Below are 19,794 nucleotides of genomic sequence, written 5' to 3'. Positions count from 1 at the left end.
TGTATGTGCCAAACTGACATCATTTTTTTAATACTGGCTCCTCTCAAATTGCCAAGCTTCAAGTCCTATAAAATTTGAATGAGACAGTTGGCAGTTACAGACCCTCATATGTCTTTATTCTTTTTCGAGATAAAGAGCATGAACGTAATTCTTTTTGCCCCAGTATTGGTCTTTCATAGATTCCCATGCTTTGTATCATTCCCCGTCGTCGTAATGGGAGCCTCTGTAATATAATAATACCATAGCAGTAGGTACAAAAGTGACAGGCCTAGGCCTCATCTCATTTTGTAGCCTATCCGCCTCTGTTTGTAAAAGAGGCCAAAAAAGTTGCAACAACCAATCAGAGTAGCCTCGCCCCATAGAACCCTCCTGAGAGAGCCTCAGAGCCTCAGATTTTCTACCGCACGTTGTGCTAAGGGAGTCTCCACTGAGCTCTGCTCAGATTTCTCTTCAGTTTTGGAATTTTCTTCTTTTTCAACTCTAATATGTCTGATAAGGAGAAGAAGGCATTATTCAGAGCTTGTGCTACCTGTTCAAAGAAGAGGCTTTACATTGAGGACAAGCATAAGGACAGTATATACTGCTTGTACCCGGATCACAAGGCCACAGATTGTAAGATCTGTAGGACTTTCTCTACAAAGACATTGAGAGACCGGGAAGGCCGCTTGTTAACCTGGTTGCAGAAAATGAAGTCTCGTAAGGAGGTTCTATCATCCGACTGTGAGGATTCTTCCTCAGCTGCGTCCTCCCAGAGATCCAAGAAAAGGGGTAGGTCCTCCCCTTCAACATATTCTGAGCCCCCTGTTAAGGCCCTGCAAGTGACCTCTGATAGGTCTGAGAGGCCCAGTCCCAAAAAATCTCCTAAGCGAGGTGTAAAGGAGAGGCTGGGACGGACTGAGGAGACGGTCATCAAAGAAGGTACAGAAAACCCCTTCTATTGCTTCTCCACCACTTGAAAAGGAGAAGGTATTCAAAAAACCTGCTACTGTCCCTCAGGAAGGAAAATCGGATAAGAAATCTTGTCCGTCGAAGAAGTAAATATCTGGTCCGTCGACGACGACATCCAAAATTCACTTGGGTTCTGATACAGCTCGGCAGCTTTGTCGACGGCGGCTGCAGTGATCTCTTCGTCGATGTTTAAGGTACCTGTTCCCTTCTCGTCGACGATGGTGCTTACATCTTCAACGTCGACGATGATGACATCGAAGATAGCGTCGGCGGCTGCAACGTCGACGAGAACGACGACAGCGGTGATGATTATGACGACGTGCTCGTCAACGATCAGTCCACCGTCGACTAGGTCCAGCTCTCCGTCTACGAGGTCCATCTCTCCGTCGACGGTCCCGTCTACGTTCCCGTCGACGACGAGTTCGTCGACATTTCCGTCTACGACGATTCAAAGGGTCCACATTTCTATAAAAAGACAGCAGATCACCCCAGAGATGACATCTTCTCGCAGAGTAACACCCTTGCCTCCAACTTTGCTTTTGGAGGAGGAATCAGATGATGAGGATGGCCCTTATGGGGATGCTTACAGCCCATCCCAACTTCAAGTGAAGTACCAAGATTCAGACTCTGATGACTACTATACGGAGGAACGCCATTTTGTTCAGCAAGAAAGGCCTCAACAACAAGACATGGTGGCAATGCCTTCCTCTCTCATAACGGAATTGCAGATGATGCTACAGGACTACAAAAGAAGGTTTCCGTCTCAAGATTCGGACCAGCAAGCACAGCCCCCTCCTCCTTCCATATCTGCTACTCCTCCAATTACAGTGACACCTCATGTTTCTCGAGCTTCGAAGCCAGATTCAAAAGAAAGCCATCGGGAGGTTATTCCTATTCAGGATGATGATGACTCAACTGATGACGATCATCAGGTAGATCAAACCCCAGACCCGGATAGAGATTGGGACAAGTATTTTATTCAAGATCCAGCCTCACCATTGCCGGATCCTGCTACCTCTCCTCCAGCAGACATTGGAGATTTCCAGACCTTATGGAGAGGGCGTCCAAGAGGTCTTCCTATTACTACAGTACAGTCAGACTGTTTCCTTTACGACCAAGGAGCCTTACAGAAAATCCAGCCGTTCAATACCCATAGTTGAACATGTGTGGTCGGAAGGTACTAAGGTGATGCAGAATCCAGCTACGGTCATTCCTGTTCTTCCCCGGCTGGAGAAAAAATATAAGGCTCAAGAAAACAGTCCCGCCTGCCTGACTGGACAACCGAAGCCGGACTCGGCTATTTCCCAGGCAGCGCAAAGAAAGTCCAAAAATCCATTGGCGCCTCTTACAACACTGCCAGACAAAGAGGGGAGACGCCTGGACAATGTAGGGAAAAGGTTCTCCTCAATGGCCAGCCCTCTAGTCCGAGCTGCTAATGCTCTTGCAATCCTGGGTAGCTATGATCGCCAAATGTGGTGCGATTTATCCCCGTTTGTTGACTAACTTCCGGATGGTGCAAAGGAAGAGGCCAAGAAGATTCTGGAGGAAGGAGAACGTTCATCTTCGGAGGTGATAGATTGTGCTATGGACATAACAATCACCGCTTTCCGAGCTCTAGCGGGATCAGCAGTTTTAAGGCGTCAGGGCTGGCTTCGGGCAACCTGGTTTCGCCAGGAAGTCCAAAATAAGATCATCAAGAAGGACACGGACACTGCAAGGTCCTTGGGGACATTGCATTACCGCAAGGTTCCTTTCAGGGGTGCGAAAGGGAGAGGTTTTTCATCGTACAGAGGTGGCAACCAACAGCGCTGAAGTTATCAAAATCCTTCTCAGGGGTCTCACTGATACTTAGTCCTTTTTAAACCAACAAAGAAGAAATTGGCACAGAAGCTGAAATATAAAAGATACTTTTTATTAAACTCAAATAAGTTGAGACTACGTCACGCAGAAGCCTTAGAAACTGAATGAGGCAGTCTAAAGAGTACAGAACACTGGGGCCTTATATATGCTTTAGAGTTACATAGTAAGCATAAATGCAAGAGGCAGTCCTGGCTCATGTAAGCATGCAAAATGACTAAGTTGGGCATACAAGATCTACTTGCTCAACAAAGTGGGAGGAGAGTTACTTCTCCATACAGCAGCAAAAATAGCCTGACCGTTATACTAGAGAAGCAGGTGCATTCTTCAAGCTAGGCACTTCTGGGCATGTGCGAAGTGGAAGATGCTGAATATAGTTTGTTTCCAGGCAGACTACAAGAGCAGTTAACAGAAAGGTAGGACAGAGCACATGGCAAACAAAATGGCTGCCAGAAATACAAAATGGCTTTCACAAAGCGGCTAAGATAACTTCTAAATACAAGATGGATTCAGCTAAATGCTAACCCATTGCTGTCAATTTACGACATCGCTACTCTTCTTACTCACAGTCCTCTCAGTCATACAAGCCCCAATACTCACAGCCCCAAGGTCAATCGGCTTTCTCTCACCAACCATCAAGAGGACGACAGGGACGTCAGGGGAGAGATACGTCTAAACGACAATAGCGGCTTCATGACTCTGTCTACTGTTCCTCCCCCACTAGTAACATCAGTGGGGGGGCAGGATATCGGAATACCTCCACAACTGGAAAATTGTTACATCGGATCGGTGGGTCCGCAACATCGTACAATTCGGCCACACTCGAGTTTCAAGAATTTCCACCATCCAGAGCTCCTCACGCCACGGAATCGAAACATCTAAATATTCTGCGTCTCGAAGTTCAACAGCTGCTCATCAAAGGGGCGATAGAATCGGTTCCTCAGACCCAATGAGGGAAAGGATTCTATTCCAGGTTTTTCCTGGTTCGCAAGACGGTGGAAAAGTGGCGCCCAATTCTAGACCTGAGGAAGCTCAACACCTATCTCATAAAACTCTCCTTTCGGATGGTTTCTCTCCAGGATATATTGCGTCTCCTAAATCCTGGCGATTATATGGCAACTCTAGATCTAGAGGACGCATATTTTCATGTTCCCATTCATCCGGCCCACAGGTGGTATCTTCGCTTTACAGTAGCCAAGAGCCACTTTCAGTTCAAAGTCCCACCTTTCGGACTAAGATCTGCTCCGCGGATATTTACAAAGGTATTGGCACCAGTGGCAGCTTTCCTCAGAAGGCAGTCTCTGCAGGTGTTTCCCTACTTGGACGACTAGCTGATAAAAGCTCAAACCTCTCAAGCAGCCTCAAAAGCAGTCAAGGATTGTATTCAACTTTTCAGTCATCTGGGTCTAGGCCTAAACAGAAGCAAGTCTGTCCTTCTTCCGTCCAGGTCAGCAAGATTTCTGGGTGCCATTCTGGATACAACTCTTTGCAAAGCTTTCCCTTCAGAGGAGAAACAGAACAGACTGATTCTTTCTGCCAACCGATTTCAAGGGAAACAAACTCGTTCGAGGCATGTGGGCTGCTGAATTCATATCTGTGCATAGATCGCCGCCTAGTGTTGGGTCCGGATGATTGCATATTGTTGTCCTGGAAGAGTCTTCGAAGCATCACGAGATAGGTGGCTCCTCCCCTGGACTACAGTGCGCATGGGCATCCTCTCCATCCTCAGATTGGTTTTTTCCGCCATTGAGTTCGGATGTACTTTCCTTTACTCGAAGTTCGGAATCTAAACTACGCTATCTAAAGTCCAAAAGGCCTTCGGTATCGTCGGTATTGTTTCGAATCGGTGCCGACAGCTTCTTTACAACCTTTATTCAACTTGGGACGTCGAATCGGGCCGCGGGCCTTCTCGGTGCCACGCGACCAGTCATCGATGGAACGGAGCCCATTTAAAAGATGCCCTCTGTGTAACTCAAAATACCCTCATATCGATAAACACCCTGTATGTAACAAGTGTTTATCTCCTGAACATAATGAATCCGACTGCCTAGCCTGTGCCCAATTTCGTTCCAAAAAGACTCTTCTGACTCGAAGGGCAGCTAGCCGGAAAATATCTTCGACGATGAAGAAGATCTCGTCGAAGCCGAAGAATATGAACAACAGTCGGATCAAGATTAAGAGCATGACTCCAACTACTATATCGACGACGAAGAAGACATCGTCGAGGTAGGGGATGACGAACAAGGGATCAGAGCCGTAGAGGATGACTCCAGTGATGAAACGGGGCCAACCGTGAGTACGACGCCCCATACCTATACCTCCATGGTTCCACAGGCTCAGGTCGAGGCATCGCCACAAGGCCTTAGCCAAGATCTCGAAACACATTCTATAGCCCAGCAATACAGCTCGGCTAAGAATATTACAAAAGAGCCATCGGATCAACGTACTCCGAAATTGGTAATATCGAAACAAAAAGTTGTGGAACCAAAAACGAAACCGAAACTAATCGACTACACGGTCTTCGGACCACACTACGTCGATCCATCGGAGTCAAACACAAGGGTCGTCGAGCCGAAAACCAGCGCCCCTATATCTACTCCAAAACAAAAGGTCGTCGAACCGAAATAATCGGCGTCGACAGCCGCAAACACAAAAAAGGGACTCGATCCGAAGAAGGTTGTCGAACCCAAACAGAAAACCGACAATCCAGTGCTCTGCAACAGAAAGCAATCGACCCGAAGAAGGCCATGGAGCCAAGAGCAAAGAGCGTCGATCCGAAACCACAGGTTCCAAAATCGACACAAGGTCACAAATCCACAATCGAACCGACAAAAACCGTCGATGCGGGAAAAAGTTTGGCTCCGAAGAAACAGGCACTACCTAAACAAACTGTAGTACCACAGAGGGACCTCGGACCAATTAAATTTGGCCTACCACCTTCCTCAAAAACAAAGGCGGTCGACCCAAAAAGCTGCATCGAACCGACACAAACAAAACAAAAGACATTGGCAAAAACACCCAGAACTGCTGATCAGGAAGTCTTATATCCAGACCCTGCATCAGAGGAACAGTCAAAACTTTACATTGACCCTAATTCTGGGAAACTCACTGTCTACAAAAGAAAAATGAGACCAGAGACTGAGAAAGAGACTTGCACTATACCACTCAAAAAGAAAAGGGATTCTTCTACTTCACCTGTTCTATTTGAGCCTATTCAGCCAACTAGGCCTAACCCATACTCGTATACATCCACACACGCAGATGAAGAGGTGGATGAGGAATATAATCAGGAATACAATTACCCAGTAGACACTGACCAAGACAGTCAAACTCAACCATGGGTTGACCCAGTACATCCTGGTGACTCTCAACCCCTTCCTGATACATCTGCATACCCTGCTAGGCCTTCTCCTACAGAGGACACAGCTGCTTTTAATTCACTAATCGAAAGGGCAGCCCTCTATCACGATGTGGACATGCATGCAGACCCTGTGGAGGAAGATTTCCTCTTTGACACTTTTGCCACATCAGAATGAACTGTTAAGACACTACCTATGTTAAAAGGGGTACTTAAACATGCAGGAGACATATTGAAGGATACAACTAGGGCACGGGTCGTTAACCCAAGAATTGAGAGGAAATACAGGCCAGCGCCACTAGACCCTACATATATTAAGGGACAACTGCCTTTGGATTCTTTAGTGGTATCCAATGCACGTAAACGTGCAAACTCTAAAACAACTGGAGAAGCTCCACCTCCTGACAAAGAATCAAAGATCTTTGAGGCATCCGGGAAAAGGTTAGCCGCACAAGCAGCTAACATATGGAGAATATCTAACACGCAAGCCCTGTTAGCTAGGTATGACAGGGCACACTATGACACCTTAGAAACACTTCTCCAGCATTTACCTGAACCTTACAAAGAACAGGCTGAACAACTAGTACAGGAGGGAAAGTTAATCACTAACGCCTCCATTAAATGTGCCTTAGATGTGGCCGACACAGCGGCCAGGTCTATTAACACCAGTGTTATGATCAGGAGACATGCGTGGCTACGCATTTCTGGTTTTAAAAATGATGTCCAGTCCACTTTTATTAAACCAACCAGTCAATCCTGACTACTTATTTGGTCCAGCGGTAGATACAATCCTGGACTAAATGAAAAAAGACACTGAGACAGCTAAGTCTATGGGAGCCCTACAATCACAACAACATAGTGGCTCCTTTCGTCGCTCAAATTCCAGGGGTGCTGCAAGAGGTAACTCGTCACAGCAGACCACAAACTACAAGGGAAATACACAAACCACCTACAATAAAAACAATAGAGGTGGATACCGCGGCAATAACAACAAAGGCAGAAGACGAGGGAATAATACCACCAGATCCTCTACCAACACAAAACAGTGACTTCTTAGCGCTACCCCCAGACCATATAACACCGGTCGGGGGACGATTACAGCAGTTCCTACCAGTCTGGCAAAACATCACTACAGACAAGTGGGTAAGGCAAATTATCCGGGATGGCTATTGCCTAGAGCTAACCTCCACACCACCCAACATACCACCAAAACACCGTCCTATGTCTGTAGAATAACCTCAACCTATTGCAGCAAGAAGTCATCAGCATGCTGCAAAAAGGGGCCATAGAACTAGTACCATTAGAACATCAAGGTATATTCACTATACTTCATCATCCCCAAAAAGGACGGGTCTCTCAGACCAATATTAGACCTCAGGCCCCTAACATATCAGAGCATTTTCATATGCTCACTCTACAACCAGTGTTACCACTGTTGCAGCAAGGAGACTTCCTCGCAACCTTGGACCTCAAAGACACATATTTCCATATCCCGATACATCCTGCTCACAGGAAATATCTCCCGTTCACGCTCCTAAATCAACATTACCAATTCAAAGTCCTTCCATTTGGTGTAACAACAGCTCCAAGGGTGTTCACAAAATGCCTAGCGACAGTGGCTGCGCATTTAAGAAGACAACATATTCATGTCTATCCGTACCTGGACGACTGGCTGATACAAGCAAAGTCAGCCCAGCAGTGTGCCAGCCACATGTCAAAAACAATTCACCTCCTACACAGTCTCGGCTTCACGTTAAACTACTCAAAATCTCACCTTCAGCCGTCCCATGTACAGCAGTACCTGGGAGCAACAATAGATACTCTAGCAGCGACCGCATACCCGAACACAGCAAGAATAAACAGTATGCAGTTGCTAATCCAAAAGTTCAAGCCACAACACTCGCTCTCTGCCCAAGTGTTTATGCAACTCATAGGCATGATGGCTTCGTGCATCTTCATAGTCCCTCACGCGAGACTACACATGCGTCTGCTACAAGAGTGCTTAGCACAACAGTGGAACCAGGCTCAAGGACAACTAAAAGACCCTAGTGTTGGTAACCAGTTGTGCACACAACTCTCTGCATTGGTGGAATTCACAAAACCTTTGCAAAGGACGACTGTTCCAAGAGCCTGTACCACAAATAGTGTTGACAACGGACGCATCCCTGATAGGATGGGGAGCCCATGTCCTTCAGTATTCGGGGGACTCGATATCGCAAATGCCCTTCGCAACATAGGAGCCCCGCTCGGGGGGCCCGAACACAAGATCTGCCCCTGAGCCTCACTGGACTCGAAAGTAATCACCTGCGAGCCTCTCGGGGCTCTGAATCAACAAGGGGCCTCTGCGAGCCTCTCGGGGCTCAAACACAACTGGGCCTCTCTCAGGCCAGGCCCGCACACTGGAGGGAAGGGCGGGCACCGGCAATGTGCCCCGACGCCCTCCTCCCTTCACTTGCTCTCCTGGCCCCCACTCACCGGGTCTCCGTCGGGCGGCGAGGTTCTGTCCTTCTGGCTGTCCCCCCTCCTGCGCTCTCCGGGGCTCTCCCTCACTCTTGGGAGCCCCGGGGAAGGAACAGACGCCGGCTTCTCTCCTCTGCGGTAGGAGCGCGGGGTGGGCTGCAGTCAGCTTCCTGTTGTTGCGCTTGTCCCGCCCCTGGCCTGCCTGACTTGCGGTTCGGCCGGGCGGCGACGGGGACCATCTCGATTAGGAAAATAAATAATGATTACTGCCGGCCAGGTCCCTGGCGGGGCGGGCACCCGTCAGGGGTCACCACAGGGCAAACACACGGCAAAACGCGGTGTGGGCAGCCGCGGCAGGAGAATCGGGCGCTCTCAATCGCTAACGGCACACAGAGCGCTCCCAGCGCGATAAAAACAGATAAAGCGCTCCCAGGCGCTCTTGGGAGAAATAAAGGGCTTCCAGGCGCTCTGGCAAAAAGTAAAGCTCCAGCAGGGTCTGGAGGCAGGCAGGGGGGGGGGGCAAGGCTGGGCCCAGAGCCAGCTCACTGGGCCTCCAGGCAGGGAGGTACTCCAAGTGGCGGTCCTCCTGGCCCCAGCAACAGCAGCAGCCCTCTCTGGTAGGATCCTGGAAGAGAACAAATTGTAAGGGGACACAGCCCCTTCTTATACTATTAAATCCTTTGTCTGTAGGTGCAGGGCGGGGGAGAAACCAGTCGCAGCTGGTTTTGGAGCACCCTTGATGTGCTCAGCCCCTCACTATATTCACTGGCAGGGCTAGGGTCGTTAGACGCACCACAGGGGGCGGAGCCAGCATTGTGTGGGGAAAGCCCAGCCCTATTCAGGACCCAGGTGCACTCCTCCCCAGCCATCAGCATGCTAATCTCACTCACCACCGGGCAGACCCATCATGACTCATGGAGCCTGGCATCCCAGCCAGCTCCAGCCAATCACATGCCAGCATCTTTACAGCACACACACAGCCATGTCTAGAAGTGGCACTTCCACACTAGACACATACACGCCGCATAAATCATTTCGCAGCATTCAATCACACGAGTCCGCACATACCAGACTCGAGCCTGTACACCCCACGCATCAGGAACTACCAGGGACACATACATTCCCCATGCATTCCTATGGGAGAGCAGGCCAACCTCACCACATGCCCTCACACACTTTCCACTGGGACACAGTGGAAGTGTGCAGAACCCAAAAATCACCATCACCAGGTCAGTATTAAAAGCAAAAAGTTTAGGGGTGAACCTGCCAGAAGGGCCAAGTCCAACAGGATTATGCATATAATTTCCCACCAAATAATGCACCAGACATCCCTGATCCTCAGTACTACCCAAGAAAACTTTCCCCTCCAGAGGATAGTATTGGGGTCAATCATTTATTAAACAGAGCTGCACTTTACCACGGAGTTCCAATGCACTCTGATGCCATTGTGGAGGATTTCTTATTAGACACTTTTGAGCAGTCACAAAGGTCCACTCAAATACTACCTATGATCAAAGGGGTCATTAACCATGCTCCAGAGATTTTTAAAGATCCAGTAAGGTGTAGGCTACTAAATCCCAGAATAGAGAAAAAGTATAGACCAGCACCAGCTGACCCAGTCTACATTAAGGGACATCTGCCATTAGACTCTTTGGTAGTGTCAAATGCACGTAAAAGAGCCAATTCCCAGACTTCTGGTGACACACCCCCGCCTGACAAAGAATCAAAAATTATTGATGCGTCAGGGAAACGAATTGCTGCGCAAGCAGCAAACATATGGCGCATAGCAAACACACAAACCTTACTCTCACGCTACAACAGGGCTCACTACGACCAACTAGAAAAATTAATGGAACACCTACCAGATCAATACAAAGATCAGGCAGCAGAACTTTTACAAGAAGGCAAAATAATATCTAATGCCTCAATTAAATGCGCACTAGATGTAGCGGACACAGCATCCAGAGCAGTAAACACTAGTGTTATCCTCAGACGTCATGCATGGTTACGCATTTCAGGTTTCAAACCAGAAGTACAAACTACCATTCTGAACCAGCCCTTCAATCAGAACCAGTTGTTCGGGCCGGAAGTAGATAACACACTAGAGAAGATGAAGGACACAGACACTGCTAAGTCTATGGGTGCATTACAATCCACCCAGACTAGAAGTTCTTTTCGTCGCTCCTCTTATAAAGGAGGCTCCAAGCAGACCGACGCAGATAACCCATCATCTTTTAAAACACATACACAAACCCCCTCTAATAAAGGCTACTTTAGAGGAGGGTACAGAGGCAACAACAATCAGGGAAGAGGTAGAGGTAATAACAACAACCGCTCCTCTTCCACTCCCAAACAGTGACTTCTCTCTGCCTCCCCTACAGCATTCCACTCCTGTGGGGGGCAGACTATCGCAGTTCCTACCTGTCTGGAATTCCATCACAACAGACAGGTGGGTAAGACAAATTATCCAACATGGATACTACCTAGAACTCACAGCAACCCCCCCAAACATACCGCCCAGGCAGTGTCCAATGTCCACGGAACACATAACCCTGCTTCAACAGGAAGTTCTAGCACTTCTACAAAAAGATGCTATTCAAGTGGTCCCCTTACAGGAACAAGGAACAGGAGTCTACTCCCTGTATTTCTTATTACCCAAAAAGGACGGGACATTATGACCGATTCTCGACCTCAGACCCCTAAATCACTACATACAATCAGATCATTTTCACATGATCACTTTACAACAAGTACTCCCATCACTAGAACGGGGAGACTTTCTTACAACACTAGACCTAAAGGACGCCTATTTTCATGTTCCTATACATCCTGCGCACAGGAAGTATCTAAGATTTGTCATACAAGGACAACACTATCAGTTCAAAGTCCTTCCATTCGGGGTCACAACAGCACCACGAGTGTTTACAAAGTGCTTAGCAGTAGTAGCAGCACATCTCAGAAGACAACAAATACATGTCTTCCCTTACCTCGACGACTGGCTCATAAAAGCAAGATCGTTCAACCAGTGTGTACAACACACAAAACAAACAATACTGACATTACACGACTTAGGGATTACAATAAACTGCACCAAGTCGCAACTAGAGCCTTCGCACGTTCACCAATATCTAGGAGCTACCATAGACACATCGGCAGCTCTAGCGTATCCCAGTCAAGCCAGGATTCAAATCATTCAGAGCTTAGTCTCCCTTTTTCAATGCCAGCACTCTCTTCAAGCCAGAGTGTTCATTAAACTAATAGGCATGATGGCGTCTTGCATCTTCATAGTTCCTCACGCAAGACTGCAAATGCGCCCACTACATGAATGTCTAGCACAACAGTGGAATCGGGCTCAAGGTCAGCTCACAGACCTGGTGTTGGTGGACAGCCGTACATATCGCTTTCTGCAATGGTGGAACACCAAAAACTTGACAAAGAGACGGCCGTCCCTAGACCCTGTTCCACAAATAGTGCTCACAACAGATGCATCCCTCACAGGGTGGGGAGCCCATCTCCTGCACTATACCACTCAAGGCCAATGGAACAGCCAACAAAAACTGTTCCACATCAATCATTTAGAGTTGCTAGCGATTTTCCTAGCACTCAAGACTTATGAAGTACAAGTACAAAACAAAGCTGTTCTAATCCGGACGGACAATATGACAACCATGTATTATGTACAAAAACAGGGGGGGGGGGGGCGACACTCTCTGCAACTGTCCCAGCTTGCACACACCATTTGGAGATGGGCCATCCCTCAAAACATACACCTGACGGTAGAACACCTTCCAGGAATTCACAATCAGATAGCAGATCTGTTGAGTCGTCAGTCACAACAGATTCACGAATGGGAGTTGCACCCACAGGTTCTCCAACCATTTTTCCAAAGGTGGGGGCAGCCACAGATAGATCTGTTTGCCTCCCACGAAAACGCAAAATGCCCAACCTTCGCCGCCAGGTTTCCACACCCACGGTCGGAGGGGAATGCAATATAGATGAACTGGTCAGGCAGATTTGCGTACGCTTTTCCGCCTCTCCCACTCATTCCACTAGTAGTACGCAAGCTCAGACAACAGTCTCTCAAACTAATACTAGTGGCCCCCACATGGGCACGTCAGCGGTGGGTCACCACGCTACTAGATCTCTCACTGGTTCCACATCAGAAATTACGGCTCACGCCATCCCTGTTAACACAGAACCATGGAGAAATAAGGCACCCAGAACAAAGCCAACTGAATTTGGCGATCTGGCTCCTGAGGTCTTAGAGTTTGGTTACTTAAACCACCAGACTGTATGAATATAATTAAAGAAGCTAGAAGACCCACCACTAGAGCATGCTATGCTGCTAAGTGGAAAAGATTTGCAATATACTGTAACAACAATCACATTGATCCATTGGATGTTTCCATCCAAAATATTATTTGCTACCTTCTACACCTACAAAGGTCCAACTTGGCTTATTCTTCCATACGACTGCATCTAGCAGCAATTGCAGCCTATTTACAAAATAGACAGCATCGATCTCTCTTTAGATTACCTGCGATAAAAGCATTTATGGAAGGATTAAAACGAATAATCCCACCTAGGTTACCACCTGCACCAGTATGGAACCTAAATGTGGCCCTTACAAGACTTATGGGTCCCCCTTTTTAGCCTTTACACAAGTGTGAACTGCAATTCCTAACATGGAAGACTGCCTTTCTTGTTGCCATCACCGCTCTCAGGAGAGTTAGTGAAATACAAGCATTCACAATAGAAGAACCATTTTTTCAGATACACCCTAACAAAGTGGTTCTTAGACACAATCCAAAATTCCTGCCAAAAGTGATTACTCCTTTTCACCTTAACCAATCAGTAGAGTTACCAGTGTTTTTTCAAAAACCAGACTGTGTTGCGGAAAGGGCCTTACACACCTTAGATATTAGAAGAGCTCTTTTATACTACACAGACAGGACTAAATCCTTCAGAAAGACAAAACAACTATTTGTATCTTTCTCTTCCCCACACAAAGGCAATCCCATCTCTAAAGGAGGAATTGCCAGATGGATTGTAAAGTGTATTCAAATATGCTATAAAAAAGCTAAACGTACACTAACAGTTCCTCCTAGAGCGCACTCCACTCGCAAACTAGGAGCCTCTATGGCTTTCTTTGGAAACATACCACTAGAGGACATATGTAAGGCGGCAACATGGTCTACCATACACACCTTCACTAAACACTATTGTGTTGACGTGCAAGCCAAGTAGCAAGCTGCAGTAGGCCAAGCTGTCCTTAAAACACTATTTCAGTATGCTGCAACGGATACAAGCGACCACCGCTAGTGGAAACACTGCTGCACAATCGTTGCTAAGTGTACAATCTGCAGCTCATATGCCTAGAACGTAATATGCTACTTACCAGTATGCATCTGTTCTTGGCATGTAGAGCTGCAGAGTTGTACACGCCCTCCCGCCTCCCCGGGACTTGTATCCGTTCCAGTACTCATCTTACTTAGATGCACACGCATGGACATCCTTTCTCTTTACTTCTACTAACTCCATCATTTCCCATCATGGCGAAAAACAATCTGAGGATGGAGTCGATGACCATGCGCAGTATTGTCCAAGGGAGGAGTCACCTATCTCGTGACTACAAAGATTTCTTCCAAGAAGACAACCACCTGCAATCATCCGAGCCCAACACCAGGTGGCGATCTATTGCTAAGTGTACAACTCTGCAGCTCTACATGCCAAGAACAGATGCATACTGGTAAGTAGCATATTCCTTATTGGTATTTACAGATTACATATAATGACAGACATAAAGACTCGTATTGCTTTGGTTAGTCGTAGCTTTGGGTTGTTTGTGGCGAGTTCAGCGGTACGACATTGTACGCCCAGACTGAATGGCTTACAAGTAACATTTAACACTTAATTCTCGACCTTTGGCGGGTTTCTAGTTAGACCATGAAACGTAAAACATAAAGTGGTGGTGGTTGTTTGTGACAGAAAAGTACTTCTGGATTAGAGGTTGGGTTGTGCTTGGTCTATGGTGGTTTGAAGGAGTCTATGAATTTGTCTAGTTTGGACCACATCTCTCTGTAGGGGTGTCTTCCTGGCGTGTTTCCGAGAGTGGTGTAGTCTGCTCCTCTGAGGAAGATCACCCAGTTCTGATAGATACATCTGCCAGTGGATTCCTCACCTTGTGAATATCCCCTTGCGTCAGCAACATTCGCAAATTCTTTTTTGTAGCTTCGCGCCGAAGTTCACGACGTCACAGAGGCACGGCATCGCGACGACTCCGCTGACGTCACCGACGCCATAATAGGCCCACGCCGGCATGATGACATCAGTTCCCTTTTTGCACGTCGTCGACGCTAACGGTTTTCAAGGGATCGTCTGTAGCTGTATAGTTACTTTGTATTTCTGCTGGTGTATTCTTTGTCTTCTGTCGTGATATCTACGAAGAAGACTGGATTTAAAGCGTGCGGAGAATGTGGCAAGATTATGTCGATCACTGATCCACAGGAGTGCTGCGTTTGGTGCTTGAGCTCCGATCATGACGTTGAAGATTGTCCTTGTTAAAAAATGACTCCGAAGGCACTCTGGGAGACGGGAGACTAAACTCCTTGTACCGAAATTGAAGAACAAAAAGGATAAAAAGAGTTCGAGGTCACGAACTCTGAGGTCGAGGTCTCGTTCGAGGTCGCACTCGGAGTCGTCTTCGGCGCATGGTTCGAGTTCCGAGGAAGAAGCATAAGAAGAGGAGTCATGAGTCTCGCCATCACTCTGAGAGACTCGAGTTCAAGGCCGAAGTCACAGGTGAAGTTACTTCGAAAGGAGGCGGTGGCTTCGGAAGAACAGGTCTCCGAGAGTGAGGCTTCGCGTGCGGATTCGCCTGTCACCGAAGCAGTTGCCGAATCCTTCTCCGAATCCATCCCATCCTTTGGGTCTAGAAGATGAAGGTGAGGAGGAAGAAGGAGAGGGCGAGGCTTTGTTGCCTGCGGGTTCGTTGACCCCGGTGCACCAGCCTGAGGCGGAGGCCGAGGGAGAGAAGACTCCGCTCCCTCAAGAGCAACCTGGGGGCTCTTATCCAGCATTTCCGGCTCCAGGTCAGGATCCTACCCAGTTCCTAAATGCCATGTATGGAGTATACTCCAGGGCAATGTACCCCTCTGGTGCACCGGTTGGTCCCACGGGTCCATTAGCATTTAATCTGGGCGTCCCCCAGGCTTCTGCTCCTGCGCCTTTTTATGCCTTTGATGCCGGCTCCAGCTCCTCATTGGCATTTTCCGGCGGCGCCCAAGCCTTCGACCCCGACTCCATCGACACCGATACCCTCGACTCCGGTGCCAAATCAAGTTCGCCCTCGGGTTAAGCTGCCTCTTCCGACTTCGAGGTCGGCTCCGGCTCCGGTGGAGTCGGTCCCGGATCCGTCGACTTCGTTTATGAAGGAGAGGTCGAGGCGTGAGGCACAGAGGCTTCTGGAAGAGGAGAGGTATCGTGATGAAAATTTGGAGGAAGGTGAACTGCAGGATTCGGAGGATCCTTTTGATGACCTGAGAGAGGCTAGTGGTCTTTAACTGTCTCCTGAGTGGGATTTGGCCTCTGTATCTGATGTACCTTCCAAGGATTTAATACCTTATCACGTTGTTGTTCAACAAGTCTGCAGCCTTCTTAATATTACTCTGCCTACTGCTGAATAAAAGTCTAACATTCTAACTGAGGTCCTTCACTCCCCTTATTCTGTTATTGAACCAATGCTCCCATTTAATGACGCTTTGGCTGAGCCTATTTATGAGGTGTGGAAAAAGCCTTTGACAGCTCCTGCTGTTTCAAGGGCGGTTGCGAGAAGATATAGAGTAGCACCTGGTGACCCAGACTTTTTGTCAACGCACCCCCTGCCAGAGAGTTTGGTTGTGCAGGCTGCCTGCTCAAAGAAGGCTACGGGTGCTTTTCTGCAGGTTCCTGTGGAAAAGGAAGCAAGGAAGCAAGACCAGGCGGCAAAGGAAATCTTTTCCTCAGCCAGCATGCCGCTTAAGTCTACAAATGCAACTTGCCTGATGGGTAGATACATCCATTCTTTGATGGATTCCGTCAAACAATTGGTGCCTAAAATTCCTGAGAACGATAGGAAGGATTTTCAGGAGGTGATTTCTGACACGCAGGCTGCGGCAAGGCAGGTAATCCAGAGTGGGCTGGACACTGCTGATTCAGTGGCGAGAGTGATGTGCTCTTCAGTGGCCACTAGGAGAGCTGCGTGGTTGAAATATTCAGAAATTTCTGTGGATGTTCAGTCTGCATTGATGGATTTGCCCTTTGATGGGTTCAGGGTTGTTTAGAAAAAAAGCTGACGCTGCTTTAGAGCGGTTTAAAGACAGCAGAGCGACGGCAAAGTCTTTGGGCCTTAAGACCAGGGGCTCTTTTGGAAAGCGTTTCAGAGGATTTGGCAGATCTTCCTTTCGGGCCTACAAACAATCACAGCAGCAGCCTCAGCAGCAGCAAAATACGCTGTACAAGTCGTACAGGGGCTGGCAAAGAGCCCGTCCTAGAGGTCGACAAGCCTCCTCCTCCTCTTCCCCTTCCCAACCTCCTGCCAACGCAGCAAAGCAGCCCTAGATCTGCCATTCCGGATCATGTGGGTCCAGTGGGGGGTCGGCTTACCCATTTTCTGCGAGATTGGGAATTGATTACATCATATCAATCTCGTGGAGAATGGGTATGCTCTTCCCTTTCGGGAATTTCCCCCAAATTATCCCTCCTTGCTAGGGTTATTGTTCGGAGGACCACCTGCTGCTCCTGCAGGAAGAAGTCCTGGCACTGTTCAGAAAAGGTGCGATAGAGGTGGTTCCGGAGCAGGAGAGGTGTCGGGGATGCTACTCCCGGTATTTTTCTGATCCCCAAGAAGGATGGCAGGCTTCGTCCAATCTTGGATCTCAGGATCTTGAATCTTTACCTGAAGCAGGAGAAGTTCAAGATGCTCACCCTTGCGCAGGTTCTTCAAGCGCTGCTGGAAGAGGAGTGGATGGTGTCAATGGACTTACAGGATGCGTAGTTTCATATTCCCATTCTGAAGTCGCACAGGAAGTATCTCCGTTTCACGGTTGGATCGCAACACTTCCAGTTTGCGGTCCTTCCGTTTGGTCTTACTACTGCACCTAGAGTCTTCACCAAGGTGATGGCTGTGGTGGCTGCACATCTCTGGACGATTGGCTGATCAAAGCAGAATCTCCAGAGATAGTGCTCCATCATCTGCAGGAGACAACTCAGTTGTTGCACAGGTTGGGTTTTTCGATAAATGTACCCTAATCTCACCTGGTACCCTCCCAGCGCAACCTGTTCATAGGTGCGGTACTGGACACTACTGTATGTCGTGCATTCCCTCCTCCTCCTCAAAGGATTCGTGACATACAGGAAATGATTCCTTTATTTTACAATGGAGCGGTTGTTCCAGTCCTGAAGGTCCTTCGTCTGCTCGGTCTGATGGCTTCTTGCATTCTGTTGGTCAGCCATGCACGCTGGCACATGAGGGCACTCTAGTGGTGCCTCCGCAGACAGTGGTATCAGCACAGTGGAGAGCTCAGGGAGTCAGTGAGGATCTCGAGAGAAACTGCAGCGGATCTGTCTTGGTGGAGCGTGGAAGGCAATCTGTCACAAGGAAAGCCTTTTCAACTACCTCCATCGGTGGCCACAGTGATAACTGATGCATCCACTCTAGGGTGGGGTGCTCATCTGGGGGATCTGGAGGTAAAAGGTCTTTGGTCTCCAGAGGAAAGGTTGCTTCACATCAACCTTCTAGAGTTGCAGGCTATACGTTTAGCGCTCAAGGCCTTCCTCCCTTCCCTTCCCTTCGCGCTCAGTCAGTTCAAGTCCTGACGGACAACACGACCGTGATGTGGTATGTCAACAAGCAGGGAGGAGTGGGGTCACAGTGTCTCAGCAGGAAGGCTCTGCGTCTCTGGTCCTGGGTTCAGGACCATCAGATTTGTCTGATGGCAAATCATCTGGCCCGAGTACTGAACGTTCGTGCAGACGGTTTTAGTCGGCAGTTCTCCGCCGACCACGAGTGTAGGCTCCATCCAGATGTAGTTTGTTATGTCTTTCGGACGTGAGGGACTCCTCAGGTGGACCGGTTCGCCACTCGCGAGAAGAATGCTCACTGCCCTTCATTCTGCAGCCTCCAGTTTCTGATGCAGGGAGCCTTGGGGGACATGTTTCAGTTGAGTTGGGGCTCACAACTCCTTTACGCGTTTCCTCCCATACCCTTGATTCCTCTGGTTCTGAGGAAGATTCGCCAAGACCGGGCCCAAGTTATTTTGATCGCCCCGGATTGGCCAAGAAGGGTGTGATACACAGACCTTCTCCACCTCTCCTCGTGCCCTCCGCTCAGTCTCCCTCACAGGGCAGGTCTCCTCTCCCGGATGGAGGGGCAGGTTCTACACCCCCAACTCCAGACCTTACACCTTCATGCCTGGAGATTGAGCGGGGCAACCTGATTTCTTTTTCTCTCCCACACGATGTGGTGGATGTCATCTTATCGGCCAGGCGTGACTCCACCAAGTCCATTTATTCTTATAGATGGTCTAAATTTGTTACTTGGTGTGGGGAGCAGTCCATTGACCCTTTAAGGGCTCGTTTGTCCAATATACTTCAATTTGCACTTTCTTTGGCCCAGCAGGGTTTTGCGGTGGCAACTATCAAAGGTTATTTGTGGGCCTTGTCGGCTTTCCTTTGTTTGCCGGACCAGCCCTCTTTGTTTAAATCTCCTATTACGATTCATTAAGGGCCTTACCAATAAATTAACTCCTACACCTTTTATTGTGCCTCAATGGGACTTGAACCTTGTTCTTACGTTCTTGATGGGTTCGCCTTTTGAACCTTTACACGAGTGTCCCTTGAGACTTTTGTCTTTTAAGACTATTTTTCTAGTGGCAATTACCTCGGCAAGGAGGGTAAGTGAGCTTCAAGCTCTTAGTTCAAAGCCCCCATTTTTGTCCATTCATGCTGAACGATTGTTTCTTAGGACCAGGGCTGCTTTTCTGCCTAAGGTGGTAACTCCCTTCCATCTAGGACAGTCCATTACCCTCCCTACCTTCTATCCTCCCCCTCACCCTTCCAAGGAGGAGGAGCGGCTTCACCGCTTGAACTCTAAGAGGGCGGTGAGCTTTTACCTGGACAGGACAAGAGAGTTC

At 48.3% G+C, this 19,794-nt stretch overlaps 1 protein-coding gene across 2 annotated transcripts in view; it reads left to right on the top strand.

Moving 5' to 3' along the window:
* The window catches only part of LARP4B (La ribonucleoprotein 4B), a 639,242-nt gene that overhangs the window by 83,241 nt on the left and 536,207 nt on the right, over positions 1–19,794 (top strand). The gene's annotated exons all lie outside the window — the stretch shown is intronic.

This window comes from Lissotriton helveticus, chromosome 10 (assembly GCF_964261635.1).
Source record: "Lissotriton helveticus chromosome 10, aLisHel1.1, whole genome shotgun sequence".
In the NCBI taxonomy this organism is placed as follows: domain Eukaryota; kingdom Metazoa; phylum Chordata; class Amphibia; order Caudata; family Salamandridae; genus Lissotriton; species Lissotriton helveticus.
The sequence above is the reverse complement of the archived record's forward strand: the minus strand, read 5'-3'. Positions and strand labels throughout refer to the sequence as shown.